The sequence below is a fragment of the Leuresthes tenuis genome, unplaced genomic scaffold (genome assembly GCF_036924035.1).
Source record: "Leuresthes tenuis unplaced genomic scaffold, fLeuTen1.0.hap1 SCAF_19, whole genome shotgun sequence".
NCBI classification, from domain to species: Eukaryota; Metazoa; Chordata; class Actinopteri; order Atheriniformes; family Atherinopsidae; genus Leuresthes; species Leuresthes tenuis.
In genome coordinates this window covers 32,504,242-32,531,157 of record NW_027325373.1, presented here as the reverse complement: position 1 = coordinate 32,531,157, position 26,916 = coordinate 32,504,242, and the positions used below count along the sequence as shown (strand labels likewise).

At 41.2% G+C, this 26,916-nt stretch overlaps 1 protein-coding gene across 1 annotated transcript in view; it reads right to left on the bottom strand.

Moving 5' to 3' along the window:
- Window positions 1-3,722: 3,722 nt before the first annotated feature.
- The window catches only part of mrps18c (mitochondrial ribosomal protein S18C), a 105,179-nt gene continuing 81,985 nt past the window's right edge, over window positions 3,723-26,916 (bottom strand). Inside the window, exon 7 of the mRNA XM_072372695.1 lies at window positions 3,723-3,733. The gene's annotated coding sequence lies outside the window, so the exon portion shown is untranslated. The remainder of the gene's footprint in view (window positions 3,734-26,916) is intronic.

Genomic DNA, 26,916 nt, shown 5'->3' with positions numbered 1-26,916 from the left:
GAAGCTCAGGGTCCACAGCGTAGAAGTTAAAGAATAAGCCATTTATGTTAAACAGGACAACTTTAAACTTGTTCTGGACACACTGGTGTATTTTCTTTTAATCTACTATCATGTAGATTTTATGGCAGATTAAAGTAACACCAGAGAATTTAGATAATTTCTTTTCTCCTTGGCTCTTCCTTTAGTCCTGGGATCTCACATTTCCCATGATGATCAAGGAAAGAAATGTTTCAAACTTCCTCCTTCTTTGTCTTCCATTTTGTTCCTGCTCTGCATCCTCAACATCTCCTTTTCAGTCGGTCTAATTTTGTTTTATTAATTAGGCTTAGGAAAGCTCAATCAACTGCCCAACCAGGCAAAAAGCTTTCCCATTGCCATGGGTATGCATCATAACTGGTGTTTAACAAAGAGATACCAACAGAAGTCCTTCCAGCTGCACAGCATCCAAACCAGAATAGAAAAATATTAAAAAATCTCAAGAAGAAAGACACAACATGTCCAGAGCTGCAGCAGCAGGCTGCCAACCAGGCTGTGCTGTTCTAGAGCTATAATTTGCTTCAAAAGGTCACAACATTATTACCCGTTGAGCCACATGTTTAATGCACTCTTTATGTGCACCCTTTTTCAAAATTGTTGTACAAGTTACAAGCCAAAATTTCCACACAAAGGTAATGTGTACTCAGTGCTTCGGCTTTGGGGCTCGGGCAAGAGTTGCACGATAAAGGTAGTTGTGACTCGCCCTCTGTCACACAGAGAAAAGGAATAAAACAGAAAAAGCACGTGAACAATGTTAATAAAAGCAGCATTAAGGGAAAGTAAGTGTATTTGCATACACAATGTGCTTTTTCAATATAAAGTTAAAGTCTAAAATAGTTTGAGGTAGTGGTGGGAATGAAGAGCATTCCGCGTCTGAATTAAGACTTTATAATCAGATTCACATTAGAATTCATTTCCCCTTTGGCCTCATTGTTCCCCCCTCCCTGTCGCCCTGCTCTGAGTGAAAGGGAGATCCCTCTGCGATGAATGTTAACCAGTCGGAGGATGAGAGGGGGCCAAGCGCTGCAGTGTTGTTGTGATCCACTCAAGCAAATCAGCATTTGACTGAGAAGTTTTTAATGGCCCTCTGGAGTTGCTCCATAAATAGCTTGGCTCTGGCCATTATTTGTCCCCGTTTTCTTTCTTTTGAGAGGAGACCATTGTGAGCTATGTTACCAAGCCAAGGCAATCATTTCCACAGCTTCGGGCAATTTGGGGGGGTATGAATGCTCCTGATTTATTGTTTACTCTATAGAAATGTATGGTCAGATTATGGTTGAGCATCTCCTAATCAAACCATGTTCATCTGCAGATTACTCATGCTAACAGCTGAGAGTGATCAAAACTCCAAAAGAGAAGCAGTTTTTGGGAAATATACCACCAGCATCCTTTCTTTATATATATTATTTAAAGTTTGAAGCCTATATCAAACCTTAATCTTGTTTTTACCTTGTGTCCTGCAAAACAAATCTTTAATCCATTGTAAAATACCTTCTTATTGAAGGTATTTCCCCCCCCCCCCCCCCCCCCCCCCCCCCCCCCACACAGATCAAGTGGTACTTATACCATATGCTGTACAGTGTCAGCCTGAATATCTTTGGTTTTTACAGTCAATTCACAACTAAATTCACCTGAAGGCATTTTACAGAGAAATGAAACGACTTAAAATCTGATTCAATTCAGTTTGATAGAAGTCATGAATGGCAATTTGTAAAAATATAATTTGCTCATGAAACCAACTGATAGCATCAGATTTTCAATTTACTTTAAGCTCTCATGTGAGACCCGATGCATGCCGGTATAGAGGTCTTTATTGGTCCATCCAAACCCAAAACTAGAGACTTGTCCTTGGTCATGGTCCCATATAGCTTCAGTTTCATGTTTAATACAATCTGGTCCTGATGGGACGGAGTCTGGGACGGCTGTGTTCATACAGCATTGATCATGCAGGAAGTCCCATAATGTTGGGTTCTTTAAAATATACCCGATGTGTTATAAAAAGCATGAAACTCAAAGTCTGAGATAAGCTGTGAAAGTGTTGCACTTAAAAACTGTGGCAGAATTCAGGTTTAACATTCAGATTTGCTTCCAGTTAGTAAAGGTTTTCAGGTTTCTGATCTGCTACGTGGAATTTCTCAGTAGAAGTGTTTAAGAAAAGGCCAGAGACAAAAGAAGAGAAAAGAATAGCAGGTAACTGGATGAAACATGGGAAACAGTAACTACCACAAGCAAACTTTAACCAATCAAAATCAACAAAACACCACAAGCATAACCAGTAAGTGAATATGATCTTCATTGTAGACCCAAAGGTAAGGGCCGCTGATCAGTCCGATAGCCTGAAGCCTGACGCGATGTATTCTCTCATTCCTGATTTCTTAGAATCCAGAAAGCTCACACAATAAACTGTTACAGAGGTCATAAACAGGGCCCTCTGGATATTTTCAGAGATGACTCAGACTCACAGTAAACACTCTTACAACTATGCTGCAGGATTTTGAGCACAAACAACCCATAATGCAACACTGTTTTGATGATATATGCATATCATTACTGATTCTGACTTTAGAAAGCAAAAATCAAATCTAAGTTTTCAATGAGGGATATTTCAGAGCTCTGCAGTGTTGGACAGCCGTGTTTACACAAGCAACTGCAATTGAACACGCCTCAGGTTGTATCACTACTGTGACCATAAACAGAACAGAAATGCTGGGCTGTATTTACATGGAAACCTGCCTGAAGTGTCCTGTGAGGTCAGAAATCCCAGCTGTCCCTGCAAGGCAGCGTGAACTTCCTGTGAACTCCCGACAGCGGTGTGTACCTGCTGATGAACTCTCCTCCTACACCGTCCACTGGGTGGGTGGTCCCTGCATTCAAAGCCACATGTTGGTGGGGGTGGAGATGCAGCTATTGTTGTGGACAAAGAGGACGGCTAAAACTATTCATGAAGTAAATTAGCTCAACAAGGCATGTTTACGTCCATCACTGAGACTTTCTTCTCTGTCCAGCATCCACACTGAGCTTCAAAGGCTGCCACCACCACCCACACCTTTACAACAATAGAGCTCGACAGCTTCCTGAAAATAACCACCTGACATTACATTAGCAGCACCTGTTGGTTTCCTTAGCCAGGCTACTTTATTTATTTGGCTCTGTATGAAATGGACTAATTTGGAATTGAATTAATTTGAGATGACATTTATTGTGATTTGACGCTTTATAAACAATCTGAACTGAATTGCATAAAATCAATCATCAAAATTATTCAAACAGCAGGAATGTGTCCGTGTGACCTGGAGGTCAAATAAATTCTACAGTGTCAGGATTTATATTTGTGTCATAGCAGGACGTCAGACTCAGATCTTCTTGTGGGTTGACAGAAGCAAAAAGAGAGTTTCTTCTCACTGTGCACATTCAAGTTCTCCTGTAACATTTTCAGGCAGCAGAGGTTCAGTTTTAATAAGAATCGCTGCAGCTGTTAGGGGAGACATTCATGACTTACCGTGAGTTGTAAAGGATTTGATGAATTCACAGCACTGTTACAGCAGTCAAATAAAAGCTTACTATGAAAACATGGTGTAAAACTGCCTGTTTTATTGGAGCAAGTATTACCATTATGTTGTGGAACAATATTACGGTGAGCTGCATGTGAAAAATGGATGTGCTGATCTGCAGACAGCCTCACTCCCGGCTTTATTACCTTGTCTGAAATTACAAACAGTAGCTGTTAATGCTGCAACTGTTTGTTCTGTCTCAGTTTATACAGAGACCAGGTTGGGTTTCATTATGTATGAGATATGTTTTATTGAACCAGGAGTGACTGCAGGAGCTGTTATATCAAACTTAACAATTAGCTCTGTGGAAGAGGACAAAGGCTGCACGGTCGAGTGGTGGTTTGCACTGTTGCCTCCCAGTGAGAGGGTTGTCTGTTCAATTCCAGGATGGGGCCTTTCTGTGGAGTTTGCATGTTCTTCCCATGTATGTGTGGGTTCTCTCTGGGTACTCTGGCTTCCTCCCACTGTCCAAAAACATGCATGTTAGGTTAATGGGTGTCTCTAAAATTGTCCTTAGGAGTGAGTGTGAGCAGCATGTGGTTGTGTGGCCCTGTGATAGACTGGCAACCTGTCCAGGGTGTACCCCACCTCTCTCCTGATGACTTCTGGGATAGACTCACCCTCTGCGACGTGACTGATGGTATAAGCAAGTATAGAAAATGGATGGATGGAAGAGAATAAAGTAGAATTTGAAGACCAGCATCTGAGTTCATTCTTTAAGTATGTCTTATTGTTCTGCCAAATTAAACCAGTAAGTTTCTCTCTCTAATCACAAACCCTTAACCACACTTTTTACTACCTGGTGCGGTGTCTTTTAAATTAACTTGGACATTTTAATAGCCTGACGGCCTGCTGACAATCTGAGGAAACCCATTCTGCTGCTGGTCGATGAGAAACATTCCAGAAACAGATAGAATCTGGACCAGCGAGTGGCTGGCAGAGACTCTAGGTGCTTCTCAAAGTCAAGGATGTTAAACACCTGTTATCTGGCTAAATAAAGCCATTTATGCTTTGTTGTCCTTTGATGGAACATTTGATGTTCACAACAAAAAAAAATTGATTCATTTTCTGTTTGCATCGTCCTTGACCTGCATAAAGGACAGTTGGTGTTTTGAGAACACAGAAGGATCCTTGAAATGTCACCAAATGACATAGATACATGGCCCATAGGAATCCCTTTGTTGGAGGCTACATCTATGCTGAAGTCAGTCTCTGATATGTCCAAAGCATGCCCAAAGCATGTCCAAAGCATATGTCCAAATGAATCAACACTGATATTTAAAACTTCTTTGTTCAATACTTTTTATTGTTTCTCTGAAGGCCACAGGGGGGCTGAGTCCAAATAAACCACTGGGCTGCAGCTCAATAAGACAAGAAATAAAGAAAACAACAAAGGTTTAAGAAAAAAAAATAAGACAACAAAGAATATATTCCAAACTGCTACGACTGCAATTGAAGATTTGAATTAAAATGTTTCACGTTTCTTTTAATGCAGCACTTAAACAAAGAACATCAACCACAAGGTTACCTTCTGCCTTCCCAAAATGGTCTTATCCAGTTATCTTCTATAGAAACAAGCTGGTCTGTTCCAGTTTTGGTCAATTGCTGTGTTCTAGAGTGGGTCAGTTTGTCTTAGTTCAGCTGGTCTGTTCCAAACTGGGTCAGATGGTCTGTCTTCTCTGGTTCAATGGATCTTTTTCTATTGGGGTAAGTTGGTCTTAATTAGTCTTAGTTGAGTTGGTCTGGACCTGTCCAGGGTGTACCCCGTCTCTCGCCCGATGACCGCTGGTATAGGCTCCAGCCCCCCCTGCGACCCGACCGACGGATTAAGAGGGTATAGAAAATGGACGGATGGATGGATGGATGAGTTGGTCTGTTTCAGACTGGGTCAGCTGGTATTTTTCTATCTTAGTAAATTGGTCTTAACTGTTCTTGATTCAGTTGGTCTTGACTTTCTCAGGGTGGTGGAACAGGTCTTCATGTGGTTTGTCTTGTCTCTCAGCCGTGTGTCTCAGCCTGCAACTCATACCCTTGGGGAAGACGTGTTCAGATCAACACGAGATGATGCATTTGTGGTCAGTTGTGAAGCGACCTCGGCTGAATGATGTCAGGTCTGAAAACCTCTCACAGTGATTCATCTTCGCCTGAGTTTATGGGAGCAGCTGTTTGAGCAGTGAATGATGTGCTCTTTTATTATTTCAATTCAAATGTTTCACAGCTAACATGTATGTTAAAGCAGCTATTAATCAAACATGGCAACGTTCCATTTGTCTCTTCTTCTTGCTGTGTCGATACCACCGAGCTGCAGCTCCTATAAAAGCCACAAACACATCAGCACTTTAATTAATGCAATTAAATGAAGCAGCAATTTCTCAGGGGCCGCTGTCACTCGCTTTAAGTGACCCTGTAACTGAAGGGCCCTCAATGAGCAGACCCCCTATTTATCAAAGTGATAACTCTGGAATTAAATTCAATCTTTGCTCACAAACAAAGGAATATAATTCATTTAGCAAATTTCTTTTTTTCTCCTGAAAATAAGAGACCTATTTAATTTGGTTATGAATACTTCACAGACGAGACTAATTTTGATATGAGCTGATATCAATGTTACCTTTATTTATTAGTGATTTTAATCCCCTTACTCAGAAATGAACCTCCGGTCAAAGCCTCGTCAAACATCTTAAAGTCAGTCTCAACCTTTCTTTACCTTTTTCAGCTCAGGGGGAAAAGACAAATATGTTGGAATCAAATTTACATCAACGTAGAAGAACCCGTTTGAGAACAAATGCAATGAGAAAAGATTGATGGTTAATTTTCCTGCCCATGTGCTGCTTTTCTGTCGGCAAAATTACACAAAAACTCCCAAGATGAATTTTACTGAACTTTGTGGAGAGTTTGACCCTCCCTTTAAAACAATTAAATTAAGCATTAGCCTTCATTAAACCTGTGTGTTGCTAATCTATCCCTGTCATTTTGTAAAGTTTAAAATCCTTAAAAAAGATGAGCTGCATTAGTTTATCATTCCACACGTTCCTTCCTGGTGTTTGATTGGTGTATGCAAATGTACGTTTCTCAGTGTTGTTCATTATAATCTTGTGATCGGCAACCACAGCTTTGCGTGCGCATCCAGTAATTTTCGTATACACAAAACCCGTCTCTATGCTGTGATGCACATGTCTGAAACAGACCAACTCATCCATCCATCCATCCGTCCATTTTCTATACCCTCTTAATCCGTCGGTCGGGTCGCAGGGGGGGCTGGAGCCTATACCAGCGGTCATCGGGCGAGAGACGGGGTACACCCTGGACAGGTCCAGACCAACTCAACTAAGACTAATTAAGACCAACTTACCCCAATAGAAAAAGATCCATTGAACCAGAGAAGACAGACCATCTGACCCAGTTTGGAACAGACCAGCTGAACTAAGACAAACTGACCCACTCTAGAACACAGCAATTGACCAAAACTGGAACAGACCAGCTAAATGAGAGAGAACCAGACCAACTGATCCAGTTCAACTTGACTAAATGGCCCAGACTGGAAGTGTACTGTTGAACCACACTGGAACAGATCTGAACATAATTGGTCCCAATTAAATAAAATTCTACAAAATCTCAAGTCAAAATGGGAATCAGGATGATTCCAGATTCCAAAACTCAATTGCAGTGAATAAGGGTTTGGTTTCAGTGGCGTTTTTCATAGTTGTAAAGAGGAGAACCCAGAATTGAGAATAGCACAGGAGAATTAAATCAAATCCATCAAACCATTTTCTATACCTGCTTAATGCAACGCAGGGTCGCAGGGGGCTGGTGCCTGTCTCAGCTGTCATTGGACAAGAGGCAGGGTGCATCCTGGACAGGTCGTCAGTCCATCTATTAAATTAAATTTTTGTTTAATTTTGGACAATGTACCATAACACATCTGCCCAGTTTATCTATTTTAAACTGTCCCAATCTCTTCCTCCTGTTTTCTCCACTTTTGTTTTTGTTTCTGTAAAACCACAATCCTATCTTTTCTTCCTCCCTTTGGTTTTGTCACGTTTCTTTCAATGTCTGCTTAATGATGCTCTTTATTTCTGATCTGCTGACATTAACTAACACATCAAGGCTTATGACTTTTTTTGCTTTCTTTGCCAACATTTTCTGCCATTTCATTTCCTTTGACACCAATATGAGCTGGAGCCCATAAAAATGTAATAGTAAGCCGCATCCTGAGTATTCTGTATTTGTTGTATTTCTATAAGAATGTCTGATCTGCCGTCTGACTGACCATTTTATATACTGCCCATTGTTGAGCTGCTAACAATACTGCAGTCATTTCTCCAGTGTAGATGATAATGAGCTGACAGCAAACTAAGGATAATTTATACGTGAAGGGAAAATCAACCAATGAAACACAGGTGTAAACTAAAGAGGTCAAACTTTCTGAGATGAACAAGGAAAAACAAAAAATTAAACAGGTGATTAGAGGTGATTAAGGGACAAAACATCTTGAAATGAAAACCAACAAACCCAAAAGTTTTAGTCCAGGAAAACAAAAGAAACAAAGCAAAAGGACACATGATGGTGTTACAGCTCTCAGCCGGGTCGATCCAACAGTTTTAATGTTTTACAGTTATCCCCCTCCATAAACCAGATGTCACTGCCATCTGAGAGAAATCAGACATAGAAGGATAGAAGTGCACTGAGCTTTTCTAAAGCAGTAATGAGAACAAAGTGAGATGTTTCATCTGAGGACACACACTGTGGTCCAGTGTTGGATATAATCTGACTATAAGGTCTAATCTAAAACAAAGACTCACTACCTCTTAATGACCCAATATCAAACTGAAGCCGGGTCTCCAATCAGCCACACGTTCCTGTCTGCAAACACAACCCTGAGGTGAATATTTCTGTAGTGTCACTGTTATCGGGCCAGGCCGGATGGCCGTGCACTGTGACACCTCGTTAAAATACCAGCTGCAGCGGCGGCCGTAAACCATACAGTTTGTGTTAGCTGATAAGCCTCAATAGCCTTTAATGGCTGCATTTATCCACTGAGACTAATATTATTGTTGGACGTAAGGTTGTGATGTGACGAGTTGCTCGTGTCATAGAGCAGTTTCTCACCCTGGTGGTATCAGATCATCAAACAGAGGATTATGATGTGAAGCTGAAGCTCTGAGCTATACAGCAGCACAACATGTGACTTTAACTCATCATGACTCACAGATCAGTGTGCATGTGATGTTTTAAAAACTATTACCGAACAAGCCTACTTTTAATCCATGAAGTTAGAAGAAGCTGTGATAAAGTTCATCAATAAGACTGAAGTCTATAAACAGAATTCATTTAATTTGATACAATATGGGACTAAATCAGAAGTTCTGTGTTATCATGATGTCACACTACTTGCTGACCACTTTCACACTGAACACAGTGGTGAGATGTAAATGATCAAATCTGTGATTTTTTGTGCTCCATTAGACTATTCTATATGTTCAAAGTTCAATGTTGTTAGTCCTTTTGAGCTACAATGGGCATTAACCTCTCTGGAGTTTGTGTGCCTACAAACTTTACACCAGTAGATATACTGTACTAGGAGTAAAGGCTCTGAAATCTATTTTAAATAAACCTTTAAAGGAAATGGATCCTGACACAATGACGTCATCTGAAGATCAGACCTGTCTTCAGAGATAATAAAGAAAATATCCTGAAAATATTAAACGCTGAAAACTAATAACACACACACATGTAAACTAATTGATGTTGATTCATGTTTTACTAGAACTTACATCCACCGTACATTTATATTAACTCACTAGTGTCAAATTCATAACATGGAATCATAGTGAATTTATTTTGTATTTCTGATAACTTTAAGATCAGAATAAAGTTTGAGTTGTTGTGTTATAAATATAATATGAACTAACATGCCTGAAATCAAAGGACTGTTATTCAGAATTAATAATAGACGTCACAATAAACTGCAGTAATAAGCATCTGAATGAGAGTGTTTTTGTACACAGTGGATGTAACATAACAGATCCACAGCCTCCAAAGTGAATAAGAGACAGGTCTGGGAAAAGCTTCACTTTCCAGAATAGCTCATTACATATGTTAATGAATGCATATCTGATAAAAGTACAGGAAACTACATGAGATTACACATGCACCGATGTCTGTTTCACATGTGCACAGAACTGCAGAGGAAATTAATAAAAAGAAGAATGAAAGAAAACATATGTTCTGCGGTGCTAATTACAACCCCAAGTCATGAATTTATAATCACTCTGCGACTTCAGAGGAGTAATTCATTTCCAGGAGAAGCTGATAATTTTTCCAACTTCAACAAACAGAAGTGAGAACGTGCACAGCGACGCCTCAGAGGAGGTGTAATAATCTGCTCCTCAGCGCCCTGTGATTGAGAGAAAAAGACCTGTTGAAAACTGGGCTATTTAATTAAGTAGCTAACAAAATACAAATCTCAATAACTGGGGAAATAATTGTGCAACCCTCATTAAGCATTCCATCTGGGCAATTACCTTCTTTTTAGCCTCGGGGAGTTATAAATGACTGGCCGGTAATTGAAGCTAGCAGCCAGAGAGATCCTGTGATGAACTGAATTACACAATGTCATTAAAACAAATACATCAAATAATTATCTGATGGAAAATAAATGGACTGAACGTGTGTAATTGTTCTTTCGAATTAGTTGTTCCACCACTCTCTGAGGATCCTCACAAGCATTCTGTGCATAATGAGTTTAACAGTTTTAACAAAGTGCCTCGTCGGCCACATGGTTTAGCATCATGTTCAGGCAGAGGAGCTGCAGGTGCTCCTGCTGCTGACATCTTTTCCTCATAGCACAGTAAACAGGACTCTTACTGGATTACATCATTTACAAGATTAAGATGCACACAATTGAAGAAAAGCTCATTTCTTGTTCCAGATCTCGAGCACATGGTTGAGTAAAACCTTTGTGTAAGACACGTCTTTGTCCTTTCTGACAGATTACTTTCTTTATTTGGTAAAAAAAGAAAAAAGGGGGGATTCCTCTCCTTTTTTTACCTTGAACTCTGCAGAGAAGCAGGAGCTTGAAACATTTTCAGCCGAATTGATAGTGACCTGATTTATGGGCCTTATTGCGCCGTATAATTAATTTTATGCATATGACTTCCTTTACAATTACTATGTGGGCCGATTGGAGAAGTTCACTGCTTATATGAAGACATCAATAATTGCAGATTCATCACTGGGCGGGTTGAACATCAGCAGGAGGAGAGGAGGAAAAAGATTATCTGCCTGAGGAGAGAAATTCTGTGAAAGGGCAAATGCTTCAGGTTGACTGAACACTTTAAACAACTGCAGAAAGAAATCTGAAGGACATTCACAGACTGTGTTGTTCTCTATCACAAATATCCTTTTCCATTCATTTTCCCCCACATAAATACTCAAAATGGCCTTCAGAATAATAGTTTCCATTTAAAAATGATTGGTTTTGAAGCTAAAATTTGCCCCCCAATAGGAAGATGTGAGATTTGAAGGGGATATCCAGCTCATAAAGAAATTTCTGGTAGTTTAGGACAATAAACTAAGAACAAAATAAATAAAATCACAGCAGTTTTCTGTGTTCCTATAACACCTCAGCAAGCCCATCTATCAGAGTGAAATGTTGGTATTTATTTATCACTAAATATAAAGAGAACTTGTTTGTATTGGAAAAAGTCTATCCTGTCATTTTCTGTTATTTTACTGAGAGATATAAACATATTGTTTATGTCAAATTCTCTAATGAATAAAGACACAGATGAAGGAAATCTTTTTAAAACTCATCATTGATGCAATTTAAAAGATGACAAACAGTAAAACACATTGGTGTTGTTTCTTTAAACTGCGACAGTAACAGTGTCACATCTGAGACTTCAGCAACAGATTCTGTGTAAAGTGTCAAATTCTGTAAAACATTTTCTCAACAGAGGAACAGAAATTTAGAGGTTAAGTGTTCGGATCCGAGACCCCAAAACCCTCTAAATCTAACAAAGGAAGCCATAACACATGAAATATCACAAAGCTGATGCAGTTTAAAGAACAGCAAAAGAGAAGATGAACACAAAAACAAGAAGGAAAAGAAAGAAGTTCTTAAACCATAGTGTCGTCACATTCAGACTTCTTTCCTAAACTTGAAACCTCCACATTGAAGATTCATTCAATAAACCAGAAACATGACTGAAAAGGAAAGAGCCCCTCTCTTAACCTTTTTCTTAACTTATCCTCTTAACCTTTTAAGATTTACCTGAGGAAACAAAGTCTCACAGCAGAAAATGTAACAGCTCCTGTACGTAACTGCTTTAATACTGAAGGGTCTAAAACTGTGAAATGACATTACTCTCTGTGCATCATCACATCTTTGTTTTAACTTACCTAAAAATCTCTGATATGCTCAATAAAATTAACACATTTTTAATGTTCCAAAGTTATTCATTTTCTTTTCTTTACAAATTGTAAAATTCCTGCATTTTCATTATGTCAAACAGTCATAAATGTGAGATCATTATCAGAGTTATCACAGCTGTAACATGTTCAGAAACACTTAGAGAGGAGGCGTTGAGGGGTGGTGGTTACACCACAGGCTGTCCTGTTAATGTCCAACAACTTTTCACTTTTCACTTCAGCTTCAGTTGGTTAACATTAGGCTTTAAAAACAAATGATTAGACTTCAGTATGAATAAACTCTTGGTTACAGGTCTGCATTATGCTGTCTGAAGGCTTCCCAATAGAAAACTACAGGAAAAGTCAATCATTTCAGTTCCCAAACATGACTGTTAGGGATAATGAACAGTCCATGAAGGGATAATGTCTGTACGCAGAGACTGGAGGAACACCGTGTATCACAGATGTAAACACAACTAAAAGATCACTGTGAATCTGAGGGTCACCTCTGAACTCAGACATTCTCAGGCAGGTTCTGCAGATATGATGAGATGCATCGATGATAAGTGGCAGAATCAGGTCCCAGAGAGGACAGCGACAGGTGTGTGAGTGTTTCCTCTCAGGTGTCAGGTGTCTGTGACTGGATGTGAAGGTGGTGATATTCCTCTGACTTTCTGAGTCAGAAATCTGACTTTGACAGTCGTTCCAGTCAATTTCTTTTCATCCGGGAACTCGGAAACTCTTCCTAAACGCCCTCCAGTTTGAAAGGGTATGCACATTTAAACTGTGATTGTTTGAAAGTTAATCTGGTGAAACAGAAAAGTCAAGCACATGGACGCACCCTGATAAAAGTTTTCTGATGAAAATTGGTGAAGCTGTTTGGCAAAGAAAATCAAACAGAAATAAAGATCAGCTATTTGTGTGTTTAAACATCCGTTTGTGGTTCTCACTCTCAAACAGAAACCACATTAAACTGACTCGAGATCACTGTAAAAGCAATATTTTTGCCCTTTAGGCCTTTAATCAGAAAACTAAGACATTTGAAGATGTTGCCAGTTGAGAAAAGGTCTGAATAAAACACTTCATGTGCTCACAGCAACATAAAAACAGATTATCTGCGACTGTACTGACTGTACATTTTCACAAATAAACAGCTCCTCGCGCAGCGTAAATCCAGCTCTGACATCTGACATCATCATGTTTCCTCCACATAATTTAAAATCTCTGCATCAACTCAGCAGCACATCACCTTGTACTTCTGCAAAACAATGACAAACACAGTAAGGCAACATATTAATGTCAGCCCGGTGGGTTAAACAGCCACTGGAGAGGAAGTCTTTATTATAGTGAAATGAATGCAGAGAAAAAGCCTGTTAGATGTGTGACCTGCAACAGAAAACACATTCAGACTGAACTGATCTGGATGACATGAATAATTTAGCCGACACTAAAGGAGGTAATATAAATGCACACATATATTCTAATCTTTTCTGCCGGTGGTGCATCGTCTCCGTGTTTCCTGCCACCTCTCTCATGTGGAAAAGCAGCAGATGTCCTCAGTGCTGAATTAATCCAGAGATGTATCAACGCCTCAGAGTTATTCACATACAGATGCATGATAATGATTCCCAGATTAATCCGTGACAAGAGTTGCTGCCTCTCTGTGTGCTGGAGGTAACTTTTTTCCCTCCTGACCTTTATTTCGACACCGTTCTCATTTCACAGCTAATACCCTGATACACGGCGACACCTGAGCGGCGCTTTCTTCCTCCGGCCTGTCACCCAGAATACCTGCGCTCCTGTAAAACCTGGGAACATTCGCCCTCTGTTCGTCCTCCAACACCAGATATCAGGATTAAAACTCAGTAACTGCTAATACAGAGGACACACAAGACAGATATCTCTTTTCTAACAGGTATGCTACTGTGAGGTCACAGGACCACTTTATTAGGAACACCTGTTTAATTTACTGGAGATCTGCCATTAATTTCACCCTCACAGTGTTTTAAAAGTTCAGTTTTTGACATCTTGAATATTCAGATGTGTTAATAATTTTTATTTAACATAATCTAGATTAGTTTTTATAAGCAGATCTGTTGTGTTTGGCTGCATTTTACACATCAGGTGTCAGATAAAGTCTGGGAGGGGAGGGTTCTTATGTGCTCAAAACATTCAAATGTTGACTGGATGAAGGTCTGATGTTGCAGACCAAAGGATCCGCAGAGTGTTTGGACTCATTAAAAAACAGATATCCGGAGAATGAAATCTCCTCCTTTTGATGATCTCTTGGTTTTTGGTTGGCTTCATGTTAATCATTTTGAGCAAAATATCTCTCGTAAAACACTGAGATACCAATAAGGAACCTGAAAGTCAACATTTGGTCTGAGCACCTTTATTCTCCATCGCCTGAACCCTCTTAGACAAGCTTTCTGTCATTTCTTTAAGCAGTCTTCAGGAATAGTTCTCCAGGCTTCTTGAAGGACATCCCAAAGCTCTTCTTTGGATGTTGGCTGCCTTTTGTTCGGTTCTCTGTCAGATGATCCCACACTGCTTGAATAATGTTGAGGTACGGGCTCTGGGGAGGATTCATCCCTCCATAAGACCTGTTGCCACTGATTTTCAGTCCACTTCTTGTGTCATTTGGCATAGCTCAGCCTTTTCTCCCTGTTTTCCTTCCTTAAGAATGGCTTCTTGACAGCCACCCTTACATGGAGACCATTTCTGACGAGGCCAACAGTAGATGGATCAGCTGAAGGTCCAGATGCATCTCTCAGGTCCTGTGTCAGGTCTTTGCTGGATTTTTCCCCCTTTCTTAAGGACATCACTTTTCAGATGTCATTGTTGATTTCCAGACTGGATTTTGAAAACAGATGTCTTCTTTTTAATGGCGGTTGTGAAACAGCTTGTAGTTGCGTTACTGCCACCTTCTGGACTGGAATGTGTTACACTCTTTAAGACTTTACACCTATTTTTCATCATATTGATCTACCTTCATGTACCTTCATAAAAATAATTCTGTATCATGTTGGGTGCTGTTTACTTCCAGATTTTCTTGTACTTATCTTTAGCCTTTGTTTATTGGTTGCTGTTACTTGCATGTGATTCAGAAAGCTAATGAAATATATTGCTTCTTAATTGTGGCTTCATGCTAAGTCGTCAGTAGACTTAATTTAGTCAATACAGACAGTGCATTTCCTTAATTTATCGCTGCTCCCTTTTGATGCCATAAATAGTTGTGCATTTGTTAGCCGAGAGGGCTGCATTGGGATTGGGATCCCATGGGAGCATGTGGTAATGGTCGGAAATTCAAAGGGAGCAGGATTAAAAAGACATGCCCCACTCAGGGATCCAGTACTCATGAGGATGATTACGCAGACAAAAGAGCCAGCTGCCGACATCAATGCAAAGTTAAAAAGCAAATGCATTTCTGGTCTTATAGGCTAAAAATCTACTCACAGAACCAGCGTTTGTGCAATATCACATCTGCACCTGGTTGTCTGATGTTACGGGATAAACCTTCCTGCTTCCATCTTCCTGTCACACAGAAATCTGCTGCTGAGCTTGTGCTTCATATTCTAACTGTGATATTTTAGGTAATTTATTCCACAGCTGCAAAGTTAAAATTAAAATTTTTGTGATTTCACATCTGTACAAATCAATGGACTGTACATGTATAGTGCTTTTCTGGTCTAGCTGACCACTCAAAGTGCTTTTAACAACATATCACATTCATTCATACAGCAGTCTTAGTCTATACAGATACAGTGTTTCCCACTACATTCACACACTGATGGATGCATTGGTGGGCAATGTGGGGTTCAGTGCCTTGCCCAAGGACACTTCAACATGTGACCTGGGTAAGCCGGAGTCGAACCATGACCTTCCAATTGGTAGATAACTGCTCTTCCTCCTGAGCTACAGACACTATGAGCACTGTTAATTTTTTGTAATTTCATACACGTGGAGAAGTTTTCTTAATTATTCATGCTTGGTTTGGTGGTTAGTGGATTTTTCTGTGGTGTCACAATCTCAGAACACAGACTTTTAAAGGCTTCAGCCAGGTGATATTTCAGGGGGAAGATGAGGGTTCACAGAGGCCCTGCAGCCTCCTTCCAGGTTAATCTGTCCATGTTTGTTAATGGCTGAACTGGTCAAAAGGCGGTTTGTCTGATGGTGGTGCCAGATCAGAGGTCAGGTTTCCTCTGGGGAACTCAGAGATCGTCTCCAGATTTAATGGCGACCTGTTTGTCAGCTGTGGGGGGAGGAGCACAGACTCACCTGTGAACTCCGCACTGAGGACACAGGGAGCTGGAGTTTCGCCAAACAGTGGCAATCAGAATAGCATTGTGTCTGTGTGAGTCTTACTGGCGACCGCACCAACAGATGGCCCCAGAAAAATAGCTCATTTGGACACCAACAAAGAGCCACCAATGATTCAATGATCATTTCTCATTCAGCTATTATTTATATGGGCATATAATCAACTGACACACAATATTTCATTTGTGGGGAGGCTCTCGTGTCAACAGAAGGCCTCGACTCTCAGACTCTCTGCACTGTCAGGCGGGGGGAAGCCCCCCCCCCAAACATATTCATGATACTGATCATAAGCTGTTTTTATGACACACCTCTTTCAATTAAACAAGTGATAATGAATGCATCCCCTGACAGGTGTTTTTGTTTTTTGCTGCGGCACTCTGATTTACATGGCAGACTAATTTGGCTGAGAGTGTGATGTAAAGAAGGTCAGCCCCCCGGCGGTTAGGGGGGTGTAAAGTCCTGCTCCAGGATGTTCCTGTGGAAACACACAGCAGCCGGCAGGTGACGGAGCCGCAGCTCTAAACGAGGAGGTAATGAGTTCTGTAGGTAAAGCTGGGAGTGTTGTGAGGCTCAGGTTAATTAATGAAGTGATCGGGGCTCAGAGAGAGGAACGCGGGGCCTCCTGTGGGCCCCCAGCAGCAGGTCACAACACTGACAGATGCCCTATTACAATGTTAATGATAGCAGGGCCCAGGTCAGATAATCATATTCAAAGCTTTTTCTGCAGATAACAATCAGAAGCGCGCACGCCACTGATGACTTCTCTAAAGAGGAGCACATGTGGCACAGAGCCCCACTCACTGCTACTGTTAAAGCTGAATGCTGGAGTCACTAGAGCGTCTCCAGGCCCTAAAGACCGATCATTGTGATCAAGACCCGATAAGATCTGTTGTGCTCGGTAGGCTATGGAAGCACGTGCCGTGCACTCTCATCAGGGATCCTTCAGCAGCTCATCACACCGCCTCTGAATTCTGTCTCAGCCTCTGTTCAGTAAATAATGACAGTGTAACACGTGTTGTTGTTCATCCGAGGCTGTTCCTGATATTTTCTGTTATGTTTTGTTGAGTAAAAACCTTAGAAATTAAAATGAGGGTTGTTTTTATTTCACATGATTGTAAATTGTTTTCTCTTTTCTTTCCATTCTCTTTGCATGGCTTCTTTTTCTGTCTCCATTCTCATCTCCATCATTTCAGTCTCCATCAGATCTGACAGCTTATTTTCCAACAAACAAAACAAAACGCACAGAACTGGTCTCTATGACTTTGCATCCCCACACAGTGTGACTTCACCTCTTGTTTTCACTTCTGTCATTCACATTTTCCATAAAAAATCAAACTTGAGGTGTTGGGAGAGTAGAGTTGTTTGGTTGTTATCATAAGTACATACGTTTGTTTGCTGAATCACATGAAAAGGTGCAGAATTTGGTGGAGAGTTGGCGCATGTATAAAGGAAGAACCCGGTTCTTTTTGTGTGGATTTGAATTTTAAAAAATTGTTCTCTCTGAGCTCTGTTTTAACTGTGTATTTGTATTTGTGCTATTAAAGTAATTATGTTTAATGTTCAGACAAATATAATAAGTTTTCCTGGGAAACTGTGCACATTCTCAGATTTCAGAGCAGATTCATGGCTGATTGTGTGTCTTGTGTCAGTCACAGTGTGCATTAAAGACTTATGATACATGCTAAATTTATGAAATGAATTAAAAGTGATCTTTTATTGGCTGCATCATGTTTGTAGCGTATCTTTAGAAATGGAGAGCAGTTACAGTTGATGCTGAAGGAAGCAAACATGATGAGGATCAGACAGATCTGATGTTCTCTGAAGCCTTTTAACTGATTTATGGACATTTACATGAACAGAGCTCATCCCCACTGCTGCAGACGAGTCTGAGAGGAAACATTTTACAACTGCAACGTCTGAAATAACTCATCACCGGCATATGGACAAGTCAGAGAGGGAGGGACGACCAGCGGTCCGTGATGTGGAAAAAATGAAGCGAGCAAACCAGAGGCCAGGAGGCAAAGCGAGAAAAATTTATTTTTCAACCTCTGTCAGGAAGGTGCATTAATCTAAGAACATCCTGCAAACGTGTGATTCCTCCATCAGCAGACACTCCCCCTGCTCCCTCATCCCAAACATTAAATATCACCTGCTGTGATTAATCCCAACTTAATTAAATCCATCAGCCAGACAATGGCCAGCCAATGAGGTATGTAATCATTCACACAGTAAATTAAAAGAAGCAAAGCCTGCTCTGTGTTCTGCTGTGACAGAGATGGAGAGGATGGAGCAGAGGGTCCCAGAAACTCAGCTGGAGGAGGGGTGGAGAGGGGTCAGCCTCCACAACACACTGACAATCACACACACATCAATTAGAGCTGCGAGCATTAGTCAGAGAAAATTAATCTGCAACTATTTTTATAATCGAATCATGGTTTGAGACGTTTTCAGAGTAAAAATGTTGCAGCTTCCAGATTCTCATGTGATGCTTTTTATCCATCAGCATGTGGTTCTGAACTGAATCTCTTTGGGTTTTCAGACACAGAGTCAAAGCGGATTCCACCTTACATACTATAATGAGCTTTTTTTGGACATCATATAAACTTTTAACAAGAAATATTCCAGAAAACATAGAAATGCATCATTAATATTTGTGATAAACATTTTTCTACAGAAATCTTCTTTTGAGTTTTCTGACTATTCAGACCCCCTATCACCACTTTCTACAGGTTAAATTTTTTAAAAAAGTGGTTTGGAAGAATATTGGATATCATACGAAATATCTACATTTATTGTTGCTGTCTGATCCCAGCAGAGATCCCAGCAGGTAAAACTGCCTCTGATGGGAGCTCATTCTGCAGCTCCAAGCTCATCAACAGCAGCTCTGATATGTTTTTATTAGGATTTTTGCAGTAGCCTTGATTGATTTATTGATTTGTTATCAGCTTTCTTCAGTGTCCTTTGGTTATACTCATGTTGTGACTGTTAGTTTTTACTTTGATCAGTTAATCCTGTTTTGCCTCAGTTCAGTTTTATTCTTGTTTCACATTTTGAAATGGCATGAGCGGATGTATGTGATGTGCGAGTGTGTGCAGTGTATTTATTTATTTCATTTTTTACTATTATTACTATTATTATTTATTCATTTTTATTTGTTTACTGTTATTTATTTATTTATCTATTTATTTCCCATATCTGATTTATGTAATGACTGGGCCTGGGTCTGGGGCTTGCTGTCCTCTGGCCTGCTTGTGCTGTTCCCGATTGGGCTTGCGGCTTCACCCACCTGTGGGCACATCTTGACTCCCAGGGCACTTGGCCAGGGGCACTGGGGCATGCGCTGGCCCACTATGCTCGGCTGTCTGGGGCAGCTGACCCTCTCGGGTATTGGGTGGGGCCTCTGCTGGGGGGTTTGGGGGCGCTCGGGGCTCTTGGGGCCCAGGTCCGGCGCACGGCCCATGTCTGGGTGGGGCTGTTGCCCCTGGTTTTATGCTTCTGCCCTATGCTTATGGGGGCTCTGTCCGGGGCTTCCTCTGCAGTCTTCTGGGTGGATGTGTGGTTGTCCCTGCTGTGGGCTTCCCGGGTTCTGTGCTCCATTAGGGGCTGCTGGTGGCCTGGGTCTTGTGGCCCTCTCTGCCTGTTTCTGATTGCTTAGGGGGGATGTGGAGCCCATGTTCAGAGCTGGAGTGAAGAATCTAATTAATATCAAACAGTATTGATCACATTTACATTGTATTAATTGTTCAGGTCTTCCATGCAGGATTAACCCTTTAAGGGTTTGAGTCAACATCCTTGAAAAAGCATTTGACCTTAAACAGAAGCAGTTGTCTCAGAACACATCTCTACACCCACGCACGCACACAAGCATAAATACATGGATCAGTCCAAACACACAGCTGTAAAGCTATCTTTATGAGGATGACAGTTCCAGTAACGATAATATCTGAGTTAAAAAATAAATCAAAATCAGTTTTTTTTTTCCAAGTTTGTCTCACCTTTTTTTTCTGCTGGCCATTTACAGGCTGACAAATATTCACATTCCAAAATATCTGCAATGAGGAAACATCATCCTTTAACCCTGACATCAACCCTTCACCTCCACCTAAAATGAAGGTCTTCTCACAATCTTCAGCAGCCTCTGACCTTGAAGTGGAATGTTCCCTCTGTTTTTTCATATGAGATCATGGACATTATAGGACATTTAATATTTTAGAATCGGTTACAATCAACGGGAAATTATCCACACACATACACACACACACAGTCAATGAGCAAACAGCAGCCACAGCTGGGATGTTAATGCCAGCAAACAGGATTATCCTGAGAAAGGATTTCTCTGCTAAGCATTTCCTCTTAATTAGATTTCTCAATCTCAGGGATGAATTGCCTTTTAGCAGTGAGAGCTGCCACTGAGGGAGCTGTTAGCTCCTTATAACTGAATTAAATGCATAATTAGTGATACAATTACATTAGCAGGGGCTCCTCTGTGTTTGTGTGAGTGAAGGAGATGGAGGGAGAGGGTGGAAGGAGGAGTGGAGGGAAGCTGACAGGTGATATATGACAGAGAATCTGCTGCTACATTCAGGAGATTGCCAACAGGTGAGCTGTGTGGATTTTAGACAGCAGGTGAGAATATTCAGACAGCAGCTGACACACATGACGACGGATCGCTCTTGGATGTTACATACTACACACTCAGCACACAGAGCTATGAACAGCAGCACATTTACTGTCTGAATTCGGCTTTAATGTTTGATCCGGTTGCTCAAATTCACACAAAGTACAGACGTGTGTAAAAAAAAAGTGCACCCTCCTTCAGGACCTTGGCACGTTGCAGTCACTGAGCCCACCATGAACTCTTGTATACCAAAGTATTCTAGAGTGTGAGGCCATCTGCCCGACAGCTAAAGCTTGGCAGAAACTGGGTCATCAACAGGACAATGATCCCAAACACAGCAGCAAATCTACAACAGAATAGAATAGAATAGAATAGAATAGAATAGAATAGAATAGAAAAACACTTTAATTGTTTAATGTCTGAAAAAAAAAGAATCAAGGTGTTGCAATGGTCCAGTCAAAGTCCAGACCTCAACCTGACTGAAATGCTGTGGTGGGACCTTAAGAGAGCTGTGCATAAACCAATGCTGCAAATCTCAATGAACTGAAGCAACGTTGGAAAGAAGAGTGGACCAAAATTCCTCCACAACCATGTGAGAGACTGATAAGGTCATACAGAAAACCATTATTTCAACTTACTGCTGCTAAAGGTGCTTCTACAAGCTGTTGGATCAAGAGGTTCACTTGGTTTTTCACACACTGCTTTTGTGTTTTGTCTCAGTTTCTGTTCAATAAATAATAACACAGAGTAATATGTTGTGTTGTTTTTCTGAGGTTGGATTTAATAATTTTTAAAATCTCTAACATCTCCACATGGTGTTTGTTTATGTGTTACAAGGCATATCACAAGCAAGACCATATCCATCAACACACTGACTGATGATCTGATCTGCTTTGAATCTGCCTCAGAATATTCTACACTGACCGTTTGAAGGAAGCAGCATCAACCATTCCTGACAACCTGCTCACTGGAGCTGTAGTAAGTTACCGGAGAATTTAAAATGAGCGAGGAGGACAATCAAGCCTGTGTGATGTTAAAATGGCAGACATGACATGCTTCTTTCTATGGTTTATGAAATCAGATGTGTTTTAATGTTTTACCCAAAGATGTTTAACTACAGCTGAGGGGGATTCAGTTTATTTGGAGTTTCCCATTAACAATACCAAAGAGGACATGGGTCTGCAGTCTTCATTTTTTCAGAAAACAGTTTTACAAATTTGACTAATAAACAGCTGCTGTTCCAACTAAACTAATAAAAACTAATGCAGGTCCAACCATCTATCTGAGATACACAGCGAGTATGAGCAGACTTGTTCGAGAATTGGATTTCTTTTCATGTGTTTTCTCTCAAGATACAGGGAAAATTGCCCAGATACAGGGAAATTCCTTCTGGGAACACAGCTTCCACAAAGGCAGTGACTCCTCTCAAAAATAGTTTGGATTTGTCATTAAACTTATTACAAAGACTGACATTCCAGCCATTTATTCCAAGTGTGAGCAGGCATGTTGGTAAGTTTATTTTTTTCTATGTTTATGCGTTTGGCAGACGCATTTATCCAAAGTGACTTATGTATGATGATATAACATTACAGCTAATGTCAAAGCTAACAATAAGCTACATAGAAGGAAAACCATTGGTGAGGTTCTGTCAGACAGGGGTGACAGTGTAGAAATAGAGTGCAGGCAGAGAGGGAAGTACAAAGAGAGACAGTGCAGTAGAGGGGATAGGGAAGTACAGGTTAAGTGCTAGGGTAGAAGATGCTCTCTGAAGAGCTGGGTCTTCAAGAGTTTCTTGAAGATGGACAGGGATGCCCCTGTTCTGGTAGTGCTCAGTAGGTCACCATGGTGGAATGACACATGAAAAGAGTCTGGATTGTCTTGAGCGTGGTGTAGGCACTGCTAGATGACAATCCTTTGACGACCGGAGTGACCGAGTCGTGACATAAGCCTTTGCGAGAGCATTCAAGTTGATGGGAGCCGTTCCATTTAGCACTTTGTAGGCTAGCATCTAGCTAGCATCTTTCTAATGTTTTCCATTTCTGTTCCTCACACATTAACAACTCAAGCTGCCAGGGATAAAGTCATGAGAGACGCCGCCAGCAGCCCAACCACAGACTGTCTGTATTTCCAGACTGGTTCCACAAACTGTGGCTGTTTTTGAAACAGCCCTCTACATACTACACATACTCGGTCGTAATGCAACCTTATTAGCAAGTAATTTTGCAGCAAGATACATCATTATTTCTGGTTTAGAAAAGCAGAAATATAGCATTGCTGTGTTTAACGATGTGTTGTGTGTCGTTCAGCTGTGATACAACACAATCTTGTCTCTTCTTGCCCAAATTAGGGCAACTGGAGGGCTGAATGACTACAGACCAGTGGCTTTGATATCTCATATCATGAAGACCTTGGAGAGACTCCTTGTTTGTCGCATGAGATTGCAGGTTACTGAGGATCTTGACGCCCTCCAGTTTGTCTACCAGAAACACGTAGGAGTGGAAGACACAATTCTGTACATGCTGCATATGCTTATCTGGATGTGCCTGGTTCATATGTGAGAATCATGTTCTTTGAATTCTCCAGTGTCTTCAACACCATACGACCTCCCATACTGGAAGAAAAGCTTCTAGGTATGGGTGTGGCCCCCTGCCTGTCATGATGTATCATAGATGATCTGACTGCCAGACCACAGTATGTCAGGATGGGAAGATGTGTTTCTGGAACACTGGAATGCAGTACTGGGGCTCCGCAGGGTACCGTTTTGGCTCATTTTCTTTTGGATGGATTTCACCCTGTTCACATCGAACTTCAGGTATAACTCAGAGTCCTGCCACATACAGAAGTATTCTGATGTCACTGTTGTTGTGGTGTGTGTGTGGTGGACAGGAGAAGGAGTACAGGGACCTTGTGGAGTCCTTCTACGGCTGGACCAAAAATAACCTTTTGCTCCTGAACACTACCAAGACCAAAGAGCTGGTGGTGGACTTCAGGAGATCTAAAACTCCATACCAGTCAGTCTGCATTGATGGAGGGAAGATAGAGACTGTTCAGACCTGCGAATACCTGGGGGTGTTGCTGGATAATAAACTGTTCTGCCCACATAGAAGCAGTGTACAGGAAGGGCCAGAGACATCTCTTCTTCCTGAGAGGCTCAAGTCCTTCAATGTCTGTAGTGACATGATGTGCATGTTTTATCACACTGTCATTGAGAGTGCACTGTTCTATGCTGTTGTCTGCTGGGGGAGTTGCACAATAGACAAAAACTGTAGGCGCCTGGACAAACTGGTGAAAAAGGCCAGTTCTGTTGTAGGTAGAAGCCTAGACCCTCTCAGTGCTGTGGTGGAGCAACGGAGGAGGAGGAAATCATATTATGTTTTGAAGAACAATAAACATCCTCTCCACAGCATCCTGGCAGGACAGAGGAGCAGTTGCAGGGAGAGGCTCATCTCACTTAGCTGCAGGACTGAAAAGTTATTTTGTCCCCACAGTCATAAGACTTTTTAACAGTCAGTGGATTTACATGATGAGATTAACTCGATTATAGCTATAGTTATGCTTCTTATCTGAGCAAGGGTAATTATCCTTTGTTACATGGCGGTGAACGAATTGAATCACTGGCACAATGCATGCAATACCCCAGTACGATAGGTAGCGCTGTACCCATTTCAACTGTCGCTAATAGAGCCACTTCCGGTTGATGTCTTCACCAACAACAACAACAAAACTAAGGCATTCGAGAAAGATGGCGAACAAAGAGCAAGATGAAGCTACGTCCCTCTACATTTGTGATGAGCTGGTTATGGCACAAACGTGATGCACAACGGCGTATTCTCCATCGCGTTGTTTCTTTCTTTCTGACGGCAGCGACAACAACAGTAATATCATCTCCTTCAACTTCCAGGTGTATGATCGCGGGAAAAAATCTCGAGCATGCGCAGAACTGTCCTCTACATGCACGTTCAGTGGGCAATTGGATCGAGTTATCTCAGTTATCTTAATCGCAAGTAACCCGATCCAATTCGATTTCTTGTCAGATTAAGCTGTCTACATGAGCTGAATAACTCAATCTTATTGTAATTTAGCCATTAATCCGATCCGATGGCCCGCATGTAACCGCACCGAGTGACTGCTGACATGTTTTTCTCAAATGTATTTATTTATTTATGTATTCATATGATATTATTATTATTATTATTATCATTGTTATTTTTCTAATATACAATCATTGTAAATATATATATTTTTTTTTAATTTTGAGCTACTTGACTCATTTTGAATTTCCCCCACTGGGGAATGAATAAAGTAAAAGTACTTGAAATCAGTGGCGGTCCTGGCTTGTTGTACACCCTGGGCGAACACCCCCCTCTGTGCCTAGATTTTAAATGCTTGATTTAATTTAATAACACATCTTACACTGGCATTTTTCTGGACTTAGGATGTGCAAACTGGTGTACAATATCTTCGAAATCAAGGTCACTAACAAGTTCATGTTCGATGGCCAAGAGAGAAAGTGTAGAGAGCCGTGTCTGTGTCATTATGGTCCTCACTCCCTTACCGAAGCCAGATACTTGGCAGCCCGGTTCTGGAAAGCTGTAAGCCCCGGTAGATTGCCTCTTCCCGGAGCTGCTCCGTAACCGGCCCCCACAGTGCAGGATCCCCAGGGAGTAGTAGTGGTGTTGAGGTACAGGGGCAACTGGCAGACTCGACAAGCGGCTCAGATGGCGGTGAGACTCGAGGCCCATCACCGCTTCCCTCAATGGTCACACTCACCGCAGAATCCGGGCCGTCGGTTGTATATCCCAGGGGCTTTTCGCTCTCCGGGCTGTGGACATTAGCAAGCGCCGGCAGTGAAGAAATGTCCTGGCTAGCTGAGCTGTCCTCCTTGACTGAAGCTGCCTTAGTAGAACAGTTGGTAACATTTACTGGAGTGAAGGAATTACCTATTTTTGGTAGTTTAAATTGTCTCTGTTTTTGATGTCCTTCTTTTTTTAAATTTCCTTAGCGCTACCACTTAGCTTCTCCATGTTTGCATTTTCTGAATTGTGTACAGGCGCTTGACATCACGCAACCTGCCCAGTGCACGTTGATTGGTGTCACCTTTGACCCGCCTCATACGGGCTGACCAATGAGAGAGGGTCACAGGCAGCCAGGGGCAGAGATTCTGTGAAGCGCATAGACAGTATAGTAGCACAACGGCTCTGGCGCACAGTTTAACATATAAGCGAGAGATAACCAGATACTTTGCTTGTGCCCTCACTGCCCAGGGTCCTTTAGAGGTTGAGGGCCCCTGGGCAATTGCCCAATTGCCCATATGGTTAATCCGGCCTTGCTGAGGAGGCAGATGGCTCCTCTTCCTGAGACTCCTGAACCATTTCTGGAGAGGCCTGTGTGGCTGTGGAGGTACACAGCTCCTCATTCTGACTAGTGGCAGAGGGTGCTCCAAAATATTTGCCCTTGAATTTACATTAAAATACAATATATAAGTCTAATACACTGAACATGCATCAGTTATCCAATTAAAATAAGCCATTATACACAATTTATTCAAATTTCAGAATGCACAACACAATAGTTAATACCCAATTACCTAAGCATAACATACTCCAAATGCTTCAAAAAGCTATATCACAAAGTATAGTTTACAAAATGTTAGACGTTAGGTAGAGACAGGGGCACTCATTTTATAATTTATAATCAAAATTTCAATAGTTTTTAAGTTAGTTTTTAAGCTAGTTCGTGGTGGAACTAATGAAATAAAACCAAAAGTCTTTGGCCACACACTGCCTTTATCAGGGCTTAACAATGAAATTAATGTATATAAGTAGTAACATAACATAGCTAATGTTGCTACTTCTAGCTTTTATTAGCAAGAGGCTAATAAACACACTAATTCATGCTATTGCTATCTGTTTCATTGCATGCATAATACTCAGAGACACTGACATGACGGCATAGTGCATACCTTTATCTTTTGTCATT